The 12,913-nt window shown below is 42.6% G+C and overlaps 1 long non-coding RNA gene across 1 annotated transcript in view; it reads left to right on the top strand.

Annotated features, from left to right (window-relative positions):
* Positions 1–12,913, top strand: part of LOC126980681 (uncharacterized) — a 211,668-nt gene that overhangs the window by 96,312 nt on the left and 102,443 nt on the right. The gene's annotated exons all lie outside the window — the stretch shown is intronic.

Here is a 12,913-nt window from a genome sequence, read left to right as displayed (position 1 = left end):
GTAAAACCCTTATCCACGGGATTCCGACCGTATTTTTTTCCTTTACTTACTCCGCTACTGTTCGGCACCCACTCGTCTCCTATTCACTCCACTTTCTACCCTCACTTGCGCTATAAGCTGCAAATTTTATCACTGAGTCGAGTATTGAATGTGTTTTGTTTCTCTAGATTTTTAGAAGCATTTTTCGACAAGCAGACAACACAAATGTCAGCAAGTTGACTAATTTGTTAATGAAATGTCCTCATCATGTCAAATGTCATCCTCTCACGGCTTTCTTTTCGTCGCCTTTTTCCTTCCTCTTGTTTCCCGGTCCCTCTCTTCCCTCCATCCTTCTCTCCTTCCTCTTCTTTACCTCCTCCTGTTACTCCTTTCCTTTTCTCTCTAACTCTTTTACCTGTTGCTTCATTTTATTTGTCCTCTCATTTCTCCTCCTTCTTCTCACCCTCCTCGTCCTCCTCCTCCTCTTCCACAATGCATCTTACCCTACGGGCCGTCCACTTACTAAAAGAGGAACAGAAACATTCTCCTGTTCGTAACGCAAATAGTTTTTTTTTTGTTTTTGCTTAGAATATTGAATGGTTTCGGCTGGGTAAATTCCTGCACTACTTATGGAGGAAAACGTTCAGCACCTTAAGAATCATAATGGTATGCTGTTATGTTGGTATTCTTGTATTGATTATAGTTATTTTGTTTGGATTGACTGGCTAGGTAGGTTACCCTTTTTAAAGCTACATTATGTTATATTAGGGTACGTTAGGTCGTTTAGTTTTGTAGCAACGTAATACAAGTTGTACCGCAATCCTGTTCTGAAAACGGGTGGCCCTTTACTGCTTTCCAATACTTAAACAAGCTACGTAAACTTTTGATGAAGGGGAATGGATGTTGCAGCAAAAAATTCTGAGGGAAGTGAGGGAAGAGAGAGGAGGAGGAGGTATCTAAAGAGTGCAAGAGTCTCCCACTTATCTACAATGCATGGAAGGCGTTTGATGTCCTCTTAAAGTCACCATTCGCCTCAACCACTATGTCCATCCTCATCACCCTCTCCACCACCACCACAACAAGCCCTCACCATAACCACTACCACTGCACACCAGAAGGAGAACAACCACCACTGTCACCGTCACAATAGCCTCCTCTGTCACCACCCCGACGTATGCCCTTCCACTACCATTAATCACCACAATCCACATTACCACCATCACTACATCCACAACACTCTTCAGCCACTACAACTTAATACTTCACTTAATCAACATCATTGCTGTCACCACTCCTGACACCATTACACTTCCTCCATCACAGCAGCGCCTCTCAGTCAGTCAACACCACAAGCATCACTGTTCAGCCTGTATCACCCCTATTTCTCCCTCAGCTCTTGCACGCCAGTAACCAGCGCCTTGATGTCCTCTTGACCTCAGTTTGGTTTACGTCTGAAGGAATCTTGCTGGGGACCATAAACATTCTTAGGTTAGATTTTCATGTCTATGCCTGTGTGTGTGTGTGTGTGTGTGTGTGTGTGTGTGTGTGTCATTTACCATGATTATTAAATTTTACTCTCTGAACTCACGACTGCCAACCAGTACTCTCCCCGAATGAGCTGTGGATCTCATTCAGTGTGTGTGTGTGTGTGTGTGTGTGTGTGTGTGTGTGTGTGTAATAAAAATCAGAGTTACTGGTACTGTAATAATGGAATTTATAATTATGGTGCAACTTTAAACTAACTACATCCTAAGGGATATAAATAGATGATTGCCTGTCTAATAAATTATATCTCCACCATAATAAGGGATCAGCCAGGAGTATTTTCTGCTGCTAAGATTCTGCATACCTGCCGCATTCTAACACCACGTAGCTACACTCCGGGGCTGCAAAACACAACATGTATTCTTTACCGTCTTTTTTCCCCTTCTCCTGCTCCTCCTCTTCTTCCTTCTCTTCATCCTCCTTCCGTCCTCCTCCTATTAATCCTCCTGTTCCTCTTCCTTCTCCCTCCCCTCTCTCCACGTGGCAGATTAAGTGATGCTAGAAAATAGGTGCAGTATTCTGAAGAGCCGTGGCTGCTGTAAAACTCTTGGAAACTCCTTTATGGGATCTCATTCTGTCTTGTTTTCCTCACAACTGAATTTATTGTATTTTGTTCAGAGCCGTAACCCAACTGGATATAATATAGTAAAGAAACAGAACCACATCTCCTTTTATATTAACATTATTGTTCCTTTTGTCAGAGAAAATGAGGCAGGGTGTGAAAATATTATATAATATATGAGGAAGCGTTCACAATTAAAAACACGCTTGGTTCTGGATTTAAACAATGGTGACCCAGGGAACGCATCTTTTCACGCACAAGAAAGTAATTATCTCTCTCCTCTTATTCACCGAGTAGGAGGGACCAGCAGCAGCAGTAACAGTAAGGTGTGTCTTGTACTTTATACTCGTCCCAAGAGTCCCACTAGAGGGCGTGGTGGATTTTCCATCAGCGGCCCAGCCAACGCTCCAGATGTGTCTTGCTATGCTGCGCACCGTTGTGTCGTGCTGTTTCCTGCTCCCCTCGGCCTCTGTACCACGCCTCACAGGGCTGCCTCACACCACGCTCACCAACTCCTCCTCGCGATAGAACATTTAAACGTTATTTCACAGTCTAACGCAACGACAACCCACGACTCTACCGTTCGCGAGGTCTTGAGTATTAATGTGAAAGGGTCGCTTTTGGTCTAAAGAGGTCTGGAAACGATCGCCGTCAATGCCTCAAAAATTCAATTTCTCCACCTATCAACTCGACACAATCTTCTAAACACCTATCCCCTATTCTTCAACAACACTGACCTGTCACCTTCTTCAACATTAAACATCATCGGTCTATCCCTAACTCAAAATCTTAACTGGAAACTTCACATCTCCTCTCTCAGCTTCCTCGAGGTTCGGCGTTCTTTATCATCTCTGCCAGTTCCTCTCCCTTGCATAGTTGCTAACCATATACAGGGTCCTTGTCCGCCCTCGTTTGGAGTATGCATCTCACGAGTGGGGGGGGTTCCACTCACAGAGCTCTCTTGGACAGAGTGGAGTCTAAGGCTCTTCGTCTCATCAGCTCTCCTCCTCTTACTGATAGAATTCTACTTCTTAAATTCCACCGCCATGTTGCCTCTCTATCTTCCATCGATATTTTCACGCTGACTGCTCTTCTGAACTTGCTAACTGCATGCCACCCCCCCTCCCGCGGCCTCGCCACACACGACTTTCTACTCAAGCTCATCCCTTTACTGTCCAAATCCCTTACGCACGAGATAACCAGCATCTTCACTCTTTCATCCCTCACGCTGGTAAACTCTGGAACAATCTTCCTTCAACTGTATTTCCTCCTGCCTACGACTTGAACTCTCTCAAGAACAGGGTATCAGGACACCTCTCCTCCCGAAATTGCCCTCTCTTTCGGCCACTCTTCTTAACTCTTTTATAGAAACAGTAAGTAGTGGGCATTTTTTCATTAGTTTCCTTTTTTTTCTGCCCTTGAGCTGTTTCCTCTGCTGTAAAAAAAAAAGAAAAGAAAAAAAGAGGACTCCACATCCAGCGAGAAAATTTAGTTGGTCGACACTCTGCCAAGTGGTTGGCCATTTATATGAATGTGGAAAATAACTCATAAACATTTAAAAAAATCGAAAGGAAGGCAAACCATATGGTCAAAAGGGAACAGAACGAAGAGCGAAGGCATACATGCGATGAAAGCGAAAAGAGCAATGGAAATGGCTATCATGGTAATAATTATGGAGACAGCAAGTTTTATGCAACACGGTATTCCAACGATCTCACAATGTCTTCCCTTTCTTACCCCATTTCCTCTCTCTTTTTTTTTTCTTTTTTTTTGTGCGTGCATTTACGACGTCCACTCAGATATGAGGCCATACGATAGCATATGAGTTGAGTCAATCATGATATAACTGGCGGGTAAACGGTTTACCGACGGGTTGTTACTCCAGATAACATTTCTTTGCCGGGTGCTCTTCACAACTTTTCTTCATTGTATGTATCGTGTTACAAACTCCCTCCATAATCTAACCTCCTCTCTGTAAGTTATACGTTTTCTATGTAATTAGATTTGTTAGCTCATCACTAACCTTCGTTTTCATACAATTTGTAGAAGCAAACCAAATATTAATTCATACGATAAAGTTGGAAACACATTATGAACCTATCAAATATCATTTCTAGCCAAAGGAAGATAATGTCTAGTGCGGAATTAACATGAGTAGCTGATTTGAATTCCATTAATACATTAGATTTATATAACTGCTATTGCAATGTAATGGTTCACGCAGACTATATTAAAGACCACGTTACTGTCCGGTATTTACTTAGTAGAACCTGATATCAATTACTATTAACGTGTAGAATTGAGGTACGGTATAGGTTATCAAATATGTATGAGAGAGAGAGAGTCAACACTGAATTGAATTTTGTTTTCAGTCATTACACGGAATTATTGTCGCATTACTATATAATAAAATGTATAAATGTATTTGTGTGTGTGTGTGTGTGTGTGTGTGTGTGTGTGTGTGTGTGTGTGTGAAGGGCCTAGGACACGGTTTATGACAGCTCTTGGAGGTGAACGGCTTATAGGGTCAGTGAAGTGGGCTAGGGGCGAATGAGAGTGGACTTAATTCCGGCATGTGTAAAATGTTGCACACCTCCACCGCAGCGTTACTCGCCATCACGGCACCACCAAAACCACTATATCACCACAAACACCTCACCAGAGCCACAAACACCGCACCACGACAAGCCACAAGACTACCGCGAGCCTCCTGTTTTTGTTTTCTGCCATATTAAAATTATAAATTGAGTAATCGAATTTCGATTCAGTATCTGAATCTGTAATCTGTTTAAGCAGATAATGACGAAACTATAGGCAGTGTTGAAAATAAAACGACTGAATGCGAAAAGAAATACGCTTATCAAAATAATAAAATTCAATAAAATGAACCAACTCAGAATCCTCGCCGCTAACACCTTATATTTACCTCTCAATAATGGCTAGGCACGCCAATAGTAAATTAAAGACGTAAAGATTAGCTGAATGTGCTAGTGAAGGACGTAATATAAGTTCCATACAGAATCTACACTCATGTGAAAGTAGTTGTTCTTGTTTTGTTTTTATATTGTTTATAGTGAAGTGTCTATTGATGGACTTCTTGATGCTGTGTTGCAGACTGAAATATAAAGAAACAATAAAATGAAGAAAAAATCATCTCGATGGAAATTTGGTCGACAGTGGAATATAATAAAAATGAACTGAAAACTAAATATCTTAATAGAAAAGTTTATTTATATGACAGAAGAGTATCCATTGTTTTAGTAGAAAAAATAAAGACACAAGTAAATCAATACATTGATAAATAAATAAAACAAAGGCAGAAAATATATGCATATCTAACACAGAAACATGATCGTTTATTATACATGTCACCCCTGATGGATGGTTTATATATATCCCCCGTCCTTCAAGGTGCCTGAATGATGAAAATGCTGCATAAATGATCGTGTCCCCTTGCATTAATAAGTGACAAAGGGCGGAAGAACTAGGTGAGGAGGAGGAGGAGGAGGAGGAGGGCGATGAGGAGGAGGTGAAGAAGAAAGAGGAGGAGGAGGAGGAGGAGGAGGAGGAGGAGGAGGAGCAAGGAGGAAGAGGAGGAGGAGGAGGAGGAGGAGGAGGAGGAGGAGGGCGATGAGGAGGAGGTGAAGAAGAAAGAGGAGGAGGAGGAGGAGGAGGAGGAGGTGGGCGATGAGGAGGAGGTGAAGAAGAAAGAGGAGGAGGAGGAGGAGGAGGAGGAGGAGGAGGGCGATGAGGAGGAGGTGAAGAAGGAAGAGGAGGAGGAGGGCTAGGACGAAGTGAGAGAAAAGGAGGTGGCGGAGGACGAGGAGAAGGAGTACGAAGTGGGAAGAGGAGGAGGAGGAGGAGGAGGAGGAGGAGGGCATCGGGAAAAGATGAAATGGGTAAAGGGAGAGGAGAAAGACGGAAAGATGGTATTAGAGAAAAGGTGAAGAAAGACGAAAATATACCCCAGATAAAACACTGATACGTTATATTTTTTTTTTTACAACAAAGGATACAGCTCAAGGGCACAAAAAAAGTAAACAATAATAAATAAATAAAAAAGCCCGCTACTCGCTGCTCCCAAAAAGAATCTAAAGAGGTGGCCGAAAGAGAGGTCAATTTCGGGAGGAAAGTACTTGGTAAATAAAAAAGACTACCGACCAAACAAACTCCATGACCGAAAACTCTGCCGTAACGCGAAACACGGAGCAACTCTCAACACGCTAAACAGCCGTAGTGGATATCCAGTTAGGGGAGAAGATGCGGGCGTGCTCTCTTGATTGGATTTACCGTATTTCTTTCCCTTTCCCTCGATCCAGACTTTTCTTGTTTTTTTTAAGTCTTTGTCTCTGTCTGTCTCACTGTCTCTGGCTTCACTGTCTGTCTTTTGTGTGTGTGTGTGTGTGTGTGTGTGTGTGTGTGTGTGTGTGTGTACTTTAGTTTGATATCGATATGAGGCACGTGGCAGGAAAATATTTAAGATAACGAAGGAGTCTGTTTACTGGCGGTCTGATCCTTGAGTGACTAACGATGCTCATCAACAAACGTCAGTATCTAGGCTCCTTTTGTGTGACGGCACATGGAGGAAAAATGTAGAGTGGCTTTGAAATGGAAACTTCACTTAAGAGCATGACAAATTGGTCCAAACGTAAGAATTGGAGCGAGGACACAAGACTTACATATCCTCCAATCCAAATTTCAAAGGATGACAGCATGACTTACCTGGGTACCTTAAACCACCTGGCCGGAGAAGGGGAGCGAGAGATGAATCCGCCGAGAGAGGAGATAAAGGAAGAGGTGGAGGAGAAGAAGGAGGAGAAGGAAACAAGGAAAATTGAAGAATATATATAGAAGCAACAGCCGGTTTGATTATAACGAAGCTGCCCGTTATAGTCATTTAATCAATAGGTCAGCTTCTCCAGTGACCTGTGAGATATATGAAAGTACTAGGTGTTCATTCTTGCAGGACAGTCCACTTCACTCATGGCGCAAAAAAAGTAACGATCAATGTGAAAAAAATGTACAGTTGATCTCTATGGCATTAACTGTACTTTTTTTTTCACATTGATCATGAAAAAAATGTGAAAAAAATATGAAAAAAATGTACAGTTAATGCCATAAAGATCTACTGTACATTTTTTTCCACATTGATCGTGAAAAAAATGTGAAAAAAATGTACAGTTAATGCCATAAAGATCTACTGTACCTTTTTTTCACATTGATCATGAAAAAAATGTGAAAAAAAATTGAAAAAAATGTGAAAAAATGTGAAAAAATGTGAAAGAAATGTGTAAAAAAATGTGAAAAAAATGTGAAAAAAATGTGTAAAAAAATGTGAAAAAATGTGAAAAAAATGCGTAAAAAATGTGAAAAAAATGTGAAAAAAAAATGTGAAGAAAAATGTGAAAAAAATGTAAAAAAATGTGAAAAAAATGTGAAATGTACAGTTGATCTTTATGGCATTACCTGCAGCTGCATGAAGGTTGTGCCACAGGTAGATGAATGTTGAGAGTGAATTCTACCGGTGTATGTAGTGCATTGACTTGCTTGGATTTTTAAAACGTTACTTCTAATTATCGAGGAAGGTTGAAGCCCATAAAATCCTGACTGATCGGCGATACTAACCATGTTCAGGGATTTGAAGACCTGTAGTAGAGTTGCCCGACGTTATTCAGTAAGCGGCGTCCATACTGCCACTTTTAATCACAAACAGTACAGTTATGAAAAAAAGACAGCGGAGAAGACGGCCTGGGAGGAGAGAAGGTTGGCGTGTGTTAGCGAAGGAGTAGAGGGAAATGGTAAAGGCAGAAGGTCAGATAGAGGAGGAGGGTGACGGCCTGAGGCTATGGAGAAAGGCAGACTCGAGCTGTTAGGCAGACGCAAGGGGGGAGGGGGGATGTAAAGAGATGGAGGGCAGGATGGAGCACGGGAAGGAAAGCAAGATACATCAAGAGGAAGGTACGTAATTTATGACGAGCATACGGACGGTGTGTGTGTGAACAAACGGAACTGTACTAGGAGAGTATATGGGTATTCCAGGCACTCCTCCCTCCACATTTTTTTCTCCCTGGTAGCATTTTCACGTCTCACTTTTCTTCAATTTCAATCCTTTTCTTTTTTACCCCTCTCTGTCTTTTATCACCAACCACTGCCATCAGTCTGAGTGATGGCAGAAATGCTCGCAGCCTGACAAACAGCCTGATATATGCACGCAGAGTTGTGCTGTGGACGACGCCAGACTCGTGGAAAAGAAATATCAGTTTGAGATGTCTGGCTAACACACACACACACACACACACACACACACACACACACACACACACACACCGTAGTGTAGTAGTTAGCACGTTTGGCTTGCAGCCAAGAGATCCCGGGCTCGATTCCCGGGAGGAGTGGAGATGGATGGGCTTGTCTGCTCTCGTAATCTTGTCTATCCAGCAGTGGATGGGTACAGATTATCAGTCGAAGGTTGTGTCCCACCTCCCGGGGTGGTTGCTTGGCTCCACCAAAATCGAGTAACCCTTTAAAACCTGGGACGTACGAGCTTGATTACAGACCATAACAAAACAAACTAGGTTAAAGAAAAGGTGAATGCAGAGAGAGAGAGAGAGAGAGAGAGAGAGAGAGAGAGAGAGAGAGAGAGAGAGAGAGAGAGAGAGAGAGAGAGAGAGAGAGAGAGAGAGAGAGATTGTTACGGGTAGCTTTCGAAGAGTCTTTTCGTCTTTTTTTTTCATATGTTGCCCATACTTCCTGTAGGGTCTTCTGTGAGGACTAGTGGATGGTCTCCTCTTGTTAGTGGCTCGGGGGAATTTTATTTGAAGTGGTTGCACATATGATTTTTTTCATCTATTTCCCGCCCCCCCTCCCCTCCCCCCTTCCAGTGTTCCTCTTGACCAAAGTCGCAGAAGCTAAGGATTGATTGATGATCTGGACGGCATATGGATGATGCTCTGCCATTTGGTGATGGTAAATATTTTTCGTCTGCTTGTGTAGGGACTTGAGCCTGGGCCCTTTTTTTGTGTGTGCTGCCTGTAGCGCCGATAGGCCTTTTTGTGGGGCCTTTTGGACGGTCCTAGTCCGTTAGTGGCGCATGCTAATTTTATTTATAGTGTTTGCCGTGGTGTATGACTCTTGTTTGGCCCATGCTGCCCCCCGGTGCTCCTCTTGACTGAAGTTGCTGAAGAAAATGTTGATTGAAGATCCGGACAGCATGTGGGTAATCTTCTGCCACTCGTCGATGACTTGAAAAATCAGCGAGTTTTAGTGGGGACTCGAACCTAGTCCAGGCTAGGCCCTCGGGCTCACCACGCCAGCACGTTAACCACTCGACCAACGCCTCCCCTGGTTATCACCACAGGCCAACCGCCTCTCTAAGACTCATGTTACGGTACTAATTATCCTTGAACTCTCTAACTTAATACACCACGCTACGCTGCTAAGAAAAAAAAACCAGCCAGACATATTTTTTTCCCATTCGGTGGAGTAGATAAGTCGGACCAATCACCGGGGCCGTTGTCTCTCGTGTGTCATGTCGGCTGGAAACACACGGACGTGGGCGGCTGTGCACCGTAATTCAAGGTGATTCGTCACGACACGCTGATTTGTGTTTTCAGTTTTAAAGGATGACTGAGGCAAAACGTACAACAAGGAAAGAGGAAAAACGACTGAAACATGTTAGTGATAATGTGTTTTGATTCTACGCGAGATTTATAGTTTGCAGTTTGCCGCGTCCTCCTCCTTTATCTGACCTTCTGCCTTTACCATTTCCCTCCACTCCTTCGCCAACACACGTCAACCTTCTCTCCTATCAGCCCGTCTTCTAAGCACAAAGTCTTTTTTTCCACAGCTGTACTGTACTGCTTGTGAATAAAAGTGGCATTATGGACGCCGCTTACTGAATAACGTCGGGCAACTCTGCTTCAAATATTCAAATCGCTGAAGATGGTTAGTTCTGAGATTTTTTTTTGTTTTCCATCATTTTTTTTAGATGGTCACGCTCGTCTCCCCTCGTTTGTCCTTCGTGTTTGCACCGTCCGCGCCTCCTCAGAGTGATGGATCGGAGTCATTTGGGCGCCGGTGACGTGATTTAAAACACCTAAGTGGGCCGGCGTTCAGGCGGGACAGAGACGAATGTTGAGCGTGTGCTTGCTGCCTTAGTCTGATGGGAGAGCCTTGATGGTACTCAACGGAGGATCATAGATGAGGTCAGTCGAAGGTGAAGGTGGTGGTGGTGAAGGTTGAAGTCGTGGAATAAAGGAAGGTGAGGCGATGAGGTGGAGGGACTACAGAAGAGGTGTAGAAGCGAGACATGAATGGAGAGAATATCAAGATAAAAGAGGTTCTACGATAGATCATATTAGTAGACAGACTGAACACATTCGAAATCTAAAAAACTAAATTATCGACTAAGGGAGTAGAATGGAATAGTGTGAAGATAGACGGAAAAAGACAGACATGCGACAGTTTACGTTCGTAGTTTGACTGAACTTGTTGGAAATTCAAGGAGGGAAAAATACTAATACGTTTTAAACAAGTTGACAAGGAGACCCTCATATATACGTAATAAAAATTTTGTTGAGCAAGAAGAAAAAAATAATCAGTACCATCCTCTCCTTCACATCTTTCGTATGGTGTTTGAATGCAATTACATCGGCACAACCCTCGCTCTTTGCTCATTTTTTGTTCCTGGCTCTTTAGCGATAACGTCCATTCATTAATCTCTTTTAACCCTGACGTATTCGCTCGACCCTCTAAGCGCATACATTCCGACTCGGCAAACATGTTAACCCTCGTGTTGAAAGAGTTAGGAGATGAGATGGGGGGAGGGAGCAGCTAGAGAGAGAGAGAGAGAGAGAGAGAGAGAGAGAGAGAGAGAGAGAGAGAGAGAGAGAGAGAGAGAGAGAGAGAGAGAGACTCGAGATGATATAGCTCGCAAAAATTGAATATTCCTCTTTACAAACTTTGCCTCCATCGTGCTTGGCCACATAGCAATCTTTCATCACACTGTTGCTAACTTTCTACGCTAATCAGCCAGTCACTTGCAATTCATAATATACAAACAGCCAAAGAAATATTCAGTGGTTGTATATATTTTTAGGTTACATAATAGTGATACCATCTCTCTCTCTCGTAACATTAAGACACTTTTAGATCAATTATTTATTCATCTTGCATTGCTTTATTAAACTATCAACACTTGTACTTCATTTTTTGCTATTTCTATACTATTTACCACTACTTTTAAGACATTTCATCCCTAAATTGAGACAAAACTCAAGACTTATCATTTTTTTATCACTTGGATTTCTAATGAACGTTATTCTATTTTCCACCTTTTCGTGCCCTCCGGAAAAGACTTCTCAAAACATCCCCAGAGCCCGACAAACCTTTACAATAGCCAATTACAGCTGTTGGTCCCTCACAGTAAGTGAATACACCGGACCCTTGCGAAGAGTAGAGATAAAATTTTAAATAGACTGTCAGAACCCGATCAAGACGTCTGGGTACAAGATGAAACAATGCTATACACGTTAATGGAATGCTTCTGAATCGGAGGGATTGTGACAGGGAGAGAGTCCGAAGAAACAAGTAGAATTATAGGAGAAAGGTTATCGTTTGGTCCACGGATTATGTTCTGTGCCCTGTTATTCTTTGGACCTTTCATTAGGGTACGGTGCTGCTGAATGGACGTCTAAATAAAGGAAATGAGACAAACGAGAGGCCCCAACCGTCCATTATTCTTTCTATTATCGTGTTGTTTTGCTTATGTGATTGCTTCTTTGTGTATTCTTTTTAAGTAAAACAATCTTCCTTCATCTGTATTTCCTCCTGCCTACGACTTGAACTCTTTCAAGAGGAGGGTATCAGGACACCTCTCCTCCCGAAATTGACTTCTCTTTCGGCCACCTCTTTTGAATCTTTTAGGAGCAGCGAGTAGCGGGCTTTTTTTATTATTGTTTCCTTTTTTTGTGCCCTTGAGCTGCCTCCTTTATTGTAAAAAAAAATTACTCAAAGGTAACTTTTTCACAATATTATCAAGGAACATCCTCCCAATCAAGGAACCGCAATGAAATAATAAAACTTGCAGACCCAATTAAACCGCCGGACACCACAAACTCAACGTTCCGCCGCCCACACGTGTATAATGAGTCGCCGAAAAGCCGCAGCACACACTCGACAATTTTTGTTTTATTTCGGTAACAAAACAAACAAAGACTAATCGACTAAACAAACTCTGGAAGCCTCCCACGCTGTTGCTATTTTTCGTCTTCCCTGTAATCCTCCTCCTCCTCCTCCTCCTCCTCCTCCTCCTTCTCCTAATCCTCCTCCTCCTCTCCCACCGCCTCTTCCTCCTACAACAAGCACTCCTACAATTATTTTCCTGAAACAATTTCTCTCTCTCTCTCTGTACATCTGTGGCGAGGTGATTGTTGTTGTTTTATTGGTGGCTGGGCTAAAAAAAATGTAGTTCCTTGGGGTAGTGATGGTAATGTTGTTTTTAGTGATGGGGGTTTTGATGGTGATGGAGTCCTGCTTTGTATGTCATTGAAGTTGATCAGGCTGTTGTAAGTATTGTTGTTGTTACTGTATTTGTTGTTTTTTGTGGTGGTGGTGTTGATTTTTTTTGTTCCTGCTGTTGTTCTGTTTGCTGTTATCAGTGTTGTTGGTGCTGCTGGTGGTGGTATTGGCGTTATAAAAAAAAAAGTAGTACGGATATTGTTGTCTGTCTGTTGTCTGTCATCACCGTCATTTACTAAATCAGCTTCCTCGAAGTTGGGCGTTCTGTATCCTCTCCGCCAGTTCTTCTCCCCCGTACATATATAAGGG

This window comes from Eriocheir sinensis, chromosome 45 (assembly GCF_024679095.1).
Source record: "Eriocheir sinensis breed Jianghai 21 chromosome 45, ASM2467909v1, whole genome shotgun sequence".
NCBI lineage: Eukaryota > Metazoa > Arthropoda > Malacostraca > Decapoda > Varunidae > Eriocheir > Eriocheir sinensis.
Note: the sequence above shows the minus strand (reverse complement) of the source record. Positions and strands in the feature narration are given on the sequence as shown.